This window comes from Cnephaeus nilssonii (genome assembly GCF_951640355.1).
Source record: "Cnephaeus nilssonii genome assembly, chromosome: X".
Classification (NCBI taxonomy): Eukaryota; Metazoa; Chordata; class Mammalia; order Chiroptera; family Vespertilionidae; genus Cnephaeus; species Cnephaeus nilssonii.
In genome coordinates, this window is record NC_137071.1 from 65,053,430 (window position 1) to 65,066,447 (window position 13,018).

Consider the following 13,018-nt stretch of genomic DNA (forward strand, 5'->3'; position numbering starts at 1 on the left):
CCAAATGCTTGCAACAATCTTGAGAGTGTCTATTCAAGACAAACTTTTTAAATTTTAGCAATACCAGCAAACAATGTGACTCTTTAACTTGTCCTATTCTGATTGGACTCTCCAGATTTAAGGTAGCCTTGAAAACTAATAGTCTGCTGTTTTGGTGAAAATTAGAGAAATTTTGGTGAAAATTAGAGAAATTAGAAAATAGAGCAATTAGAGAAAGTGGAATCAGATTGGAGCTGCTTCAACCTCCTAGTTCTCAGGTAACTGCCATTATTCGACCTGTCTAATGATTTTCTAGGACAGCTTACTTGCAAGGCTGTCTTTATTTGACATGTCTCAAAGCTCAGTCAGTGCAAACAAGCCTTTCTCTGTAAGACATTGGTTAAAAAATTACTGGGAAGTGTTTGACTTTGTGGCTGCATAGGAGGTAAATAACAACTGGGGTAAAGAATAAATTATAAACCAAATACTCTAAAAGTTAAAGCTGGGGCATGAGATGTTCATAGGGGCTTTTGTAAAGCTCTGACATATGCCTGGTAATGTTTAAGGTCATGCACATGTGTTAGCCTATACCAAAGGCTGTGCACATATTCAGACATGTCAATATGCTCAGAAAAGTCTTAAGAAGGACCTAAATAAACTCTCATGTCTGGCTGACTTTTATTCTCAAGTAGGAAGTGAAAGCTAAGGCAGAGTTGTCACCTGCCTGGCTGAATGTTGAAGGTATGCCCCAACATGCAAAGCCTAAGAAACTTATTGGATTAAAGTGTTTCAGGAAACCCCTGTCCAGTTATTAGCTGACCATTAAGATAACTGGACACGTTTTCAGCATTTACATATGACAAAGAATATTTCCTTTACAGAGTTAACTTAGAAGAGCAGCAACAAGAACAAACCCTGGGGAAAGAGTGGCACACTATATTATTTAAAGTGTTCAGTTTTAACAAAAACATATGACACATAAAGAAACAAGAAATAAAAAGAAATCAATAGACATATCCCTGAAGAAACCCAGATGTTAAATTTACTAGACTAAGAGTTTGAATCAGCTTTTAAAAATATGTTTAAAATACTAAAAGAAACCATGTCAAAAGAATTAAAGGAAAGTATGAGAATGCATTTCACTAAATAGAAAATGACAAAATAAAAATTATAAAAAGAAGTAAATAGAAATTCTTTAGTTGAAAAGTACAATGACAAGTTGAAAATTTTACTAGAAGAGCTCAACAGTAAATTTAAGCAGGCAGAAAAAAATAAAAAAATGTGAAGATAGATCAATTGAAATTATTTAATGTGAAGAACAAAAAGAAAAACAAATGAGGAAAAGTAAATAGAGACTTAGAATCGTGGAACACCATCAACAATATCTAGATATGAAAAGTGCAGTCTCAGAAGGAGCAGACAGAGACAAAGGGTTAGAAAAAATGTTGAAGAAATAATTGTTAAACACTCCCCAAATACGAGGAACGGCATTAATATACATATTTTGGAAGTTCAATAAATGCCAAGATAAAGTAAAACAGATCCATACCTGAACACATCATAAAAACTTGAAAGCCAAGAAAAAGAGAAAATTGAAAGCAGCAAGAGAAAAGTGACTCATGTGTAAGGAATCCTCCATAAAATTAACAAATTATTTCTCATCAGAAAGCATGGAGGTCAGAGGGTAGTAGAATGGCATTCAAAGGCTGAATGAAAATTCTGTTCAGCAAGAATTCTATATATGACAAAATTATCTTTAAAAAATAATGAGAAATTAAAACATTCATAGAGAATGAGAGAGCGAGAATGAGAGCGAGAGAGAGAGAGAGAGAGAGAGAGAGAGAGAGAGAGAGAGAGAACTTATGACTAACAGATCTGACAAGATATACTAAAGGGAGTGCTCAAAGGAAATTAATAAGATGAAAGGACATTAGATAATATTTCCAATCCACATAAAGAAATAAAGAACCACTAAAGGCAACTAAACAGGTAAATAAAGGAGAGTATAACTGCATTTTTGTAATTCCTTTTTTCTTCTATATAATTAAAATACAAATAAACTAAGTTAATGAATACTCAATGTATAAAGATGTAGTTTTATGACAATAATAACACAAAGTAGATAAGTTGGAGAACTCACTCTTATTTCAAAAGTTTTTACAGTGCTACAGTTATCAAGACTATGGTTTTGGTAAAAGGATAGACATAAAGACCAATAGAATAAAATTGAAAGTCTAAAAATAAAATGATACTATTATAATCAATCTATTTTTAACAAAGATGCCCCCCAAAAATTCAACGAATTGAGACAACTGGATATTTACATGCAAATGAAATAAATTGAATCCCTACTTCACACCGTACACAAAACTTAACTCAAAATGGATCAAAGACCTAAATATAAGAGATGAAACTCTTAGAAGAAAACATAGCAGTATATCTTTGTGACCTTGGATTAGGCAATGGATTCTCAGATATGACACCTATAGCACAAGAAACTAAAGGAATAAAAGTTGAACTGTATCAAGTTAAAGACATCTATGTTCAAAGGATACTATCGTAAATGTGAAGGGACAACCTATAGAATGAGGGAAAATATTTTCAGATTTTATATCAGATAAAAGTTTAGTGACCAGACTGTATTAAGAACTGAATGTGAAATTATAAAAGGACAAATAACCTAATTAAAATGGGAAAAAGGTTTGAATAGACATATTTCAAAAAATATAGAAATAATCAATAAGCACATGTAGAAAGTGCTCAGCCTCAATAGGTATTGGGGAAATGAAAATGAAACCCACAATTAGGTATTACTTTACACCCACTGTATGGATATAACAAAGACAGACAATTACAAGTATTGTTAACCCTTTGCACTCGCTTGCTTTTTTCTCGATTCCTTTATTCTACTCGAGATTTAATTTTTTAAATACCCCAGATTTTACAAAGTGCGGCAGTAGAATAAAAAACTGGAGTTTCTTTTCATACAAACTTATTTATTTGAATTTTTTTATATTTCAAATTATTGATACATTCAAAGAGTAATTTTAATCTCTATAATTTTTCATGGTGTGATATTTTTGAAACATTCTAAATACGAGCTCCTATCGATGCTAACCGTGTTGAGTCACACTCGACATCCGAGTGCAAAAGGTTAAGAATATGGAAAAATTAGAACTGTCATACATTGCTTGTGGGACTATAAAATGAAACAGCTACTTTGGAAAATAGTTTAGCGGTTTCTCAAAATGTTAAAAAAAAGGATACCATATAATCTAGTAATTCCATTCTTAGGTATATAATGAAGGGAAAAATATGTCCACACAAAACCTTGTACATGAAAGTTATAGGAGAATTATTAATAACTAGAGACCCAGTGCATGGATTTGTGCACCGGTGGGGTCCCTCTGCCTGGCCTGTGGCGATGGGGCAAAACGGGCTTTCTGACATCCCCTGAGGAGTCCCAGATTGCGAGAGGGTGGTTCTCTGGTGACGCACCTCAGAATCAGGCTCCCTCCTCTCTGGTTCCGGGTGCCAACACCAGAGAACCGCCGCTCCCAAGTGACCACAGCTCAGCAGCTCCTGTGTTGAGCATCTGCCCCCTGGTGGTCAGTGCGCATCATAGTAACTGGCCAGTTAGCCGGTTGCTTAGGCTTTTATATATAGACTAGTGGCCTGGTGTATGAAATACATGCACAGAGGGGTGTCCCTCAGCCCATCCTGCACGCTCTCCAATCTGGGACTCCTCAGGGAATGTCTAGGACCACTGGCTCCTAACCACTCACCTGCCTGCCTGCCTGATCACCCCTAACCACTCTGCCTGCTGGCTTGATCACCCTCAACTGCCCCCTTACCAGCCTGATTGCCCCCAACTTCCCCCCCTGCTGGCCTGTTCACCCCCATCTGGCCCCTCCTGCCAGCCTGTTCACCCCCAACTCCTCCCCCTCACCAGCGTGATCACCCCCAACTGCCCTCCCCTCCTGGCCTGATCGCCCCTAACCGCCTCTGCCTTGGCCCTGCCACCATGGCTTTGTCTGGAAGGACATCCGGAAGGTCTCCTGAAAGGTTTCCCAGTCTAATTAGCATATTACCCTTTTATTAGTATAGATAGCCCCAAACTGAAACCAATCCAAATGTCCATCACTGGATAAAAGCATAAACAAATGTGGTATATTCATACAGTGGAGTATTATTCATCAATAAAATGAATGAAATAACTGCTACAACACAGCTGAACCTTGAAAACATTAAGCTAAGTGAAAAAAGACATACACAAGGATGATTATATTTATATGAAATATCCAAATAGGTAAATGCACTCAGGTAAAAAGTAGACTAGGGGTTGAGAAGTGACTACTAATAGGTAAGGAGTTTCTCTCTGATGTGCTGACATATTCTGGAATTAGTGGTTATGGTTACACAGCTTGATATTTTATTAAAATCACTGATTTGTACACTTTGAAAGGGTACATTAGAGCATCTGAGTTGTATCTTAATAAAAAAAACATACTAAAACATCCTAAACAAAATATTAGCAAGCAGAATCCAGTAGTACATATTAAGAAACATTCATCCAGACCAATGGGATTTATTGTAGAAATCAAGAATTTAGAATTCTACTTAGAAATCTATTAAAATAATTGACCATATTAATTGGTTCAAGGAGAAATTATATGCTCATCTCCATAGATGATGAAAAGGCATTTGACAAAATTCAATGACAAGTCTCAATTTTAAAAACTCAATAAAAATAAATCAATACTTCTTTAACATGATTAACTACATTTATCTAAGTCCAAAATTCAATATCATGGGGGAAACAAAGACATTGTTATCACTAAAATCAGCAAGATGTCTGGAATTTCCACTCTATCCATTGTTATATAAAATAAAAGACACTCAAGTATAAAATTGGAAAGAAGAAAAACATACTATTATTCTTTGCAGAAAATATAATTGTGGAACTGGAAAATACAAGAGAATCAACATAAAAATTAATAAAACAAGAATTTAATAAGGTAGTGAAGTAAATGTTAATGTATGGGATATATACATATATAATATTAAAAGTTCTGTTGCAAAAAACAGTTACAATAGCAAAAATATTACAAAATACCTAGAAATAAATGTAATACCTAAATGAAGAAAATGTTTTACCCCTTCAAACACTTAAAAATTTACATTGCATATCTGGACTTATTTAATTTATAACTGGAGGTTTGTAGCTTTTGACCACCTTCGCTCAGTCCCCCACATGCACCTCTGACAACCATCAATATGTGTGTTCTCTATATCTATGAGTTTGATTTTTTCAGATTCCACCTAAAAGTGAGGTCATACTGTATTTGTTTTTCTCTGTCTGGCTTATTTCACTATTTTAACCATTTTAAGTATACTTTTTAGTAGTGTTAGAGAAAACTTTTTTATTTTATTTTTTAGCAAAGAATTGGATATTTATTTATTGGTAAACTAAGGAATTCAAATGTTTAATGTTTTAACTTTTTCCTTTTTATTCACAACAATTATTTTAAGGGGATAAATGGTGAGAGAAAATAAAATAAAAAAGAGAAAACTTTTGTTGTTGTTGTTAATTCTAATCCGAAGACATTTTGTCCATTTAGTTTTTAGAGAGAGTGGAATGCAGAGGGAGAGACAGAGAGAAACATCGATGTGAGAGATACATCAGGGCCAGGGATCAAGCCTGCAACCGAGGTACAGGCCCTTGACCCAGCACCCGTCACTTCACAGGCCTATGCTCTATCCACTGAGCCAAACTATCTAGAGAAAAAAGAGAAATTTTTTAAACACTAAAAAGAATATAAGAATACATGGATAGGCCTGCCATGTTCCTGTGTAGAAAGATTCAACATTACACATATATAAATTATCCCCAAGAAATTTATAAATATAATGTGGTTCTAATAATAACACTAACAAGTTATTATTTTAAACTAAAATTATAAAAGCTGATTCTAAAATTCATATGGAAAAATATACAAGCAACAACATAAAAGATATTCTGAAATGGAAGAGTAATGGGATTATATTTTGAATCTGTACCACTCGCCAGACATCTTCCCAAGTTGTAATGAATTGCTTATAAATTTCTTGTTGTTTCTCTCTGATATCTGCCTTCCATCATATTACCTATCTCTCTGTCTGTCAAATCTGAACCCTAACTGTGGGCAGGATTTTTTTCCATGAGATCTCTGAAAAGATTCATATCAGGAAGCATGTTTGGACATCTGTTCCAGTATTCCTGAACATTCTATGACAGGGAGCCCTTGTCTGCCCAGAGCAAAGAGAAACTCTCATAGAGTGTTGCTTACTGCTATAGTCAAACCTAGTCAAAATTTAATTCTGACTTCATAAAGCTATTAATAAATCCTGAGAATCAAGGTGCAATAGAGGGAAATGCAAGGCAAATTTTATTGCTATCATGAACCAGGAACCTTTAAACATCTCCTAATCTTCTACTTTGGGAAACACTCCACCATCATTTATCATCTGATATTACCTACGTACTGAACAAAAAGGAACCTCAAAACCAGATGCAGAAATCTTGAGTATTTTAAAGGACATACACCCATGTTTGTGATATTTTTCTATTCATAAGGTAGACTTCAGACATTTTTCACAATTATTTATTTGAAAAATGTAGTCAATTCTCTATCTTAATGGACATAATTGCACAGCATCATTCATACTGAATTGTTATGTGTTGGCCTCAAAAAAGAATAGATTCTCATTTCAATGAGCAAAGAGATTTGTACATGTATGCAAGGTGATAGATATTCTAAAGGAAGGTTCATGTAAATTTACTTACATGTATATTTTTCTCTGTAGATATAATTAAGCTGTTAAAAAGAAATATTTTCCTTAATGTATCTATTAGCAAAATGTTAATATACCTCCCAAGATATTTTGCTTGTTACTTCAAACACAATTTAGTTAAAAGAGGAAACAGCAACAGATTAATATTGAAAATGTAAGAATTAGTTAAGGTAGAGGTGTCTAAGATTAACTATGCAAATATGTGATATAAATATATTTATGGCTACTAGGATCTATTTTTCTAACTTCTATAGCCTACAACTCTTTCTACTTAGTTTCTATTTTGCTTTTTGCTTTTTTTATCTATTCTATTTCCCCTTTCCACTTTGAATTGAAATTTTCTGGATAAGGTTAAGAGTGAAACAGCTATCCCTGGAGCTTCCCTCAATACAATGTTTTACTAGACCTTGACAGTATGATGATGATTACATTACCCGACATTTACTGCCTGTCTATCTGTGATCACACACTGACAATTTTACAGTTGTTTATCATTGAGTGATCAATCTAATAATTCAATTTACTTATTAAGGTGACTGAAAAAAACTGGACTACACTCAATATCTTTTTCATGATTGCCCCATAACATAATCAAACAAGTTACATATAATAAAGTAATAAAAGATTGTCTAAATACTGTCAGTAATGTTCTGTGAAAGCATGTATCCATTGTAAACAAACTCTATTGTCATTTGCTATGTAAATATATAAAAGCACAATAAATTTTTCCATTGAACTAATTACCATCACGTATTTGAGACTGTGTAAGGGTTAAATACTATCAGTTTACATGCTATTAAACTGTTAATTTCTTCATATATTTGGCAATACTAGATAAAATAGTCTTTATTTTTTGTCAAACTAAATAAACAATTATCTCTTACTATTTGTATTAAGTTTTCCATTTTGCCAGTAGGGTTGATTATCTTTGTGTATTTATTGTAGTATTTGGAATTTCTTTTCTTTATTCGGTGCATGCCCATTCCCTTTGCTCATTAAATTAACTACATTTTTACTTGTTAATTTGTAATGGTTTTTCATAAAAAGGCATTAATGTTTTATCTTTCTCCCCTAAATTTGTTATGTTTTTATTTCACTTTATGATGCCTTTTGCCATGCAAACATATTTTTAGTTTTTGCTTAATTGAACTCAAATATTTTTCTTTATGGTTTCTGGGGTATGTTATACTTTAAAAGTCCTTCCCCAGTTCAAGACTATAAACAAATTCACTCACCTTTTCACTAGCATTTTTAAAAGTGTAAATATTTTATCTACCTAGAATTATATTTCTCATAAAATGGGAAGTTAGATATTCTTTCCTAAGTGACTAATTTTCCCAATAACTTTTATTAAATGAGTTATTTTTCTGGTACTGATTTGAAATTGCCACCTTTATTATGTACTAATGTTCACATACACTGAGTGGCCAGATTATTATGATCTCTGAATGCATATATATACTCAGTATATACACTCAGTGTGTGTGTGTGTATATATATATATATAATTTATTTATTTATTAAAGGCCTGGTGCATGAATTCATGCATGGGTGGAGACTGGCCAGCCTGCCCAGGGGGAGGGGACATGGGTGGTTGGCCGGCCGGCCTGCTGGTTGAACTCCTGGTCGAGGGGACAATTTGCATATTAGCCTTTTATTATATAGGATATACACAGAGTGGCCAGATTATTATGCATTCAGAGATCATAATAATCTGGCCACTCAGTGTATATTTGTATTGTTTTCTGGACATTTGCCAATATTCAACTTGTAACTCCTTCAACTTCATAAAATAGTGCCAGTCTACCATATATTAGTAATTTTCCTTGTTATTTTCACATGTTTATTATTTATAAATAAACAATATCATTTTGTAAACATTTTTGAAAAAGCTATTGATGTTTTTCATTGGGATCCTGTTGGATTTATAGAGTAATTTTTATAAAATTGACATTTTCTCAATCTTGCTATCTAAGAAAAAGGCATATCTTCTCATCTATACTAATAAAAGGGCAATATGCTAATTAGACTAAACATCTTCCAGACATCCTTCTGGACAAAGCCACAGTGGCAGGGGCTGAGGCAGAGGCAGTTAGGGGCAATCAGGCCGGCAGGGGAGGGCAGTTAGGGGTGATCAGGCTGGCAGTGGAGCAGTTAGGGGGCAATCAGGCCTGCAGGGGAGCAGTTGGAGGCAATCAGGCCGGAAAGGGAGCAGTTAGGGGTTGATCAGGCTGGCAGGGATGCAGTTAGGGTGCAATCAGGCTGGCAGGGGAGCAGTTACAGGAATCAGGCCAGCAGGCAGAGTGGTTAGGGGCAATCAGGCAGGCAGACAAGTGAGAGGTTAGGAGCCAGCAGTCCCGGATTGTGAGAGGGTGCAGGCCAGGCTGAGGGACACCCACCCCCCGTACACGAATTTCATGCACTGGGCCTCTAGTCTATATAAATAAAACCCCAATATGCAAATAGACCAAATGGCGGAACAACCAAACAACAGAACAGCTGTTCACTATGATGTGCGCTGACCAGCAGGGGGCATGCGCGGAACATGGCGGGTGTCGGTAGCAGGCGGCAGAATGTGAAACATGGTGGGCATTGGTCGTGGTGGAATGTTGGAGCTGGTTGAGTGGGGGCGGCAGACCAAGGCAGGATGCCTGTCGCTGTCATCAGGGTGAGCTTCTGGTGATTACTGATTATTCTTTGCTCCCACACACCATGGTCACGCCTGGTGCTTGCACCTGCTGCTGGCACTGGCCCCACTCACACCCGCTGCCGCACCAAAACCCCCACTCACACCCACTGCTGGTGCCTGACACTGGCCCCAATTGCCCAGTGCCATCAGCAGGTGTGAGCAGTGGCTGCCGGGCCCAATTGCCCCTTGGGCTTCTCCACCTCCCCCTGCTCCTGAGGGGTGATTGGGGCAGCAGCCGCCACTCGCACCCACTGACAACGTGGAGCGTTTGGGGCCGGCACCAGCAGTGCCACTGTCAGCAGTGCCACTGTCAGCGGGTGTGAGCGGGGCTGGCACCATCAGCACGTGGGAGTGGCAGTAGCGGGAGCGGAGCTGCCGGCAGATAAGGAACCGGGAGTTGTGGCAGGAGGGGCCAGGCGGGGGCACAGAGGATGGGCCGAGACCCACCCCTTGTGCCCACTGCTGCCTTGCGGCCCACAGTTCCTTTCAAGGTGCACAAATTCGTGCACTGGGCTCCTGGTTAAGAATATAAACTTTAAAAAGACTACCAACATGGTAAATAATAGTGAAACAATATAAATAACAAGAAAATATGTCAAGTATCACTATTACTATTTAAAACTCTTATAACTATTCAAACCAATATGCTAAAAATGGAATAAAAGCGAGAGGTTATAACTTCTGAAAAAAAGGAAGAGACAAAAGAAAAGCACTAATATCTTTAGATGATATGATGTAGACCTAGAAAATCCAAGGGGTTTTACTATTAAATTCTCAAAATTGTGAGTTTAGAAAGAACAGAGTAGAAAATAAATATACAAAATGCAATATTTTTATTTATGGAAACAATAATTCATTAGAGAAAATGATGGGAATAAAATAATCCATCCTAATAAAAGAGTAATATGCAAATTAACCATCACTCTGCTACACCCACAAGGAATGCCCACCAGCCGTGCCCACTAGCCAATCAGAGTGAGTATGCAAATTAACCCCAACCAAGATGGCTGCAGCCACAGAGAGCAGGAGGGAGGCTTGGGTTTCCCTGGCAATGGGGGAAGCTAAGCTTTCCACACACCCTGGCGTGCCCAGGCCTCCACTCAAGGGTACAAAGTTTCAATTATAGAAGGTAAATAAATTCCAATAGATATGGTGGCAGCCAAGGAACTGGAAGAGCAGGAGGCTAGGGTTGCCCCAGGCGATGGAGGAAGCCAAGCTTCTGCAGCCATGGCCGGCTCAGGCTTTCACTCCAGGCTACAAAGTTTCAATTATAGAAGATACATAAATCCCAACAGAAATGGTTGCCGCCAAGGAGCAAGCAGGAGGCTTGGCTCCACTCCAGGCTACAAAGTTTCAATTGTAGAAGATAAATAAATTTCAGATACCAGGGCCTCTGCTTGGGTTGCCAGGGGGCATGGCTGGCCTGCAAACCACCACAGGCTCCTCGCCCAGGCCACCCCACACCCCAAGGGAACCCCCACCCTGATCCAGGACACCCTTCAGGGCAAACCAGCTGGCCCCCACCCGTGCACCAGGCCTCTATCCTATCTAATAAAAGAGTTATATGCAGATTGACCATCACTCCAACACACAAGATGGCTGCCCCCATGTGGTCAAAGATGGCTGCCCCCATGTGGACACAAGATGGCCACCACAAGATGGCCAGCAGGGGAGAGCAGTTGGGAGGGACCAGGCCTGCAAAGGAGGGCAGTTGTGGGTGATCAGGCCAGCAGGGGAGGGCAGTTGGGAGGCACCAGACCTGCAAGGGAGGGCAGTTGGGGGCGATCAAGCCTGCAGGGGAGGGCAGTTAGGGGTGACCAGGCCGGCAGAGGAGGGAAGTTGGGGGCAAACAGGCTGGCAGGGGAGCAGTTAGATATCAATCAGGCTGGCAGCAGAGTGGTTAGGGGGTGATCAGGCTGGCAGGATGAAGCGGTTAGGGGCAATCAGGAAGGCAGGCAGGCGAGCAGTTGGGAGCCAGCAGTCCTGGATTGTGAGAGGGATGTCTGACTGCCAGTTTAGGCTCGATCCCACTGGGATTGGGTCTAAACGGGCAGTTGGACATCCCTCGAGGGGTTCCAGATTGGAGAGGGTGTAGGCTGGACTGAGGGACACCCCCCTCCCCCTGGGCATGAATTTCGTGCACTGGGCCTCTAGTTAAGAATAATAACAAAAAAATAAAAGACCAAATAATAGCACTACAAGAAATCTATAAAACTTTTAGAGATTCAGTAGACTCCCTGGGTTAAAATTGTGGCACTGTCACTTACTAAGATTGTGATATGACCATATTACTTAAATCTATGGCCCTATTTTCCTTAGCTATAAGATCAGATTAATCATAGTGCCTATGTCATAGTGTTATTGTGAAGATTATATAAATTAATATACATAAAGATTTTCAAAAATGCCTGGCACATAGTAAGTACTCAATACATGTAGGCTTATGCAAAGTTACAAACCTTACTGAAGGAACATCAAAAGAAACAAGGAGAATTGAGAGGGCCTTCTCACATTTGATATGTTGGATATTTTCTTATCCTTCTAGATCCAATACCCACTCTTCATCCTGTTGGGTACCACAGGACGCTGACCTAAATGGACATCAATGGGCTTCCATTCCTTCTGGTGTTCAATTGAATTTGGCCACTGGAAGACTCTAGAAGGAGATTAGAGGAAGAGAGGAGAGAAGGGTAAGTTAAAGTATTGATTCCTTTTGCTCCTACTCTGCAGAGACACTTGTGGGAGGGAGGTGCCTGTGTCACTTTACCAAAGGTCACAGTTCTTGTCAGGAAGTACTTTCCACACAGCCTCCTCTGTCTCAGAGTTACTGTAACTTCCATATTCAAGCCTGTGGTGCTAATAGAGTCCACTGTTACTATTCCTAGGTTTCTGTGAGAGTTCTTCTGTTTTTTTTATATCCTGTCCACACCTTGTAAAATAGTTCCTTTATTAAACTCATAAGAAGTATATTAATTTAAGTGTACCATCTGTTTTCTACTGAGACATGACTGATACACTTGACATTAAAATGTATTATAAAGCCACCCCAATTGCTTCAAAATGGATTATTTCTAGATTTTCCTTAAAATGTATTAAAGTTTATAGTCTCTAAAACCAGCATATATTATTTTTATAATCATAAAAATTAAATAGAAAAAGAATTATTAATAAAAATGTGAAATGTCAGCTAATATTTATTAAAACATCAAAAAGATAATAAAGAACATTTCCAATATTGGGATTGTGAGTGAATATTCAGAATGGTCCTCAGTATGACATTAACTTGCAAGAAAGCTATTTGGCAATGATTTACAGAATTCAAAATAACCATACTTTTAACTCAGTAAAACTCATTTTGAAACTCTATTCCAAAAAAATAATTTAAATTAAAAATGCACATATACATCATTCTACCTCAGTTATACATTTTACCTAAAAGCTAGAAATAGTCAAAGTGCTAAGGTAGATGTAATAGAAGATTATTATTATGTTAATGGCATAATACGTTATATTGCC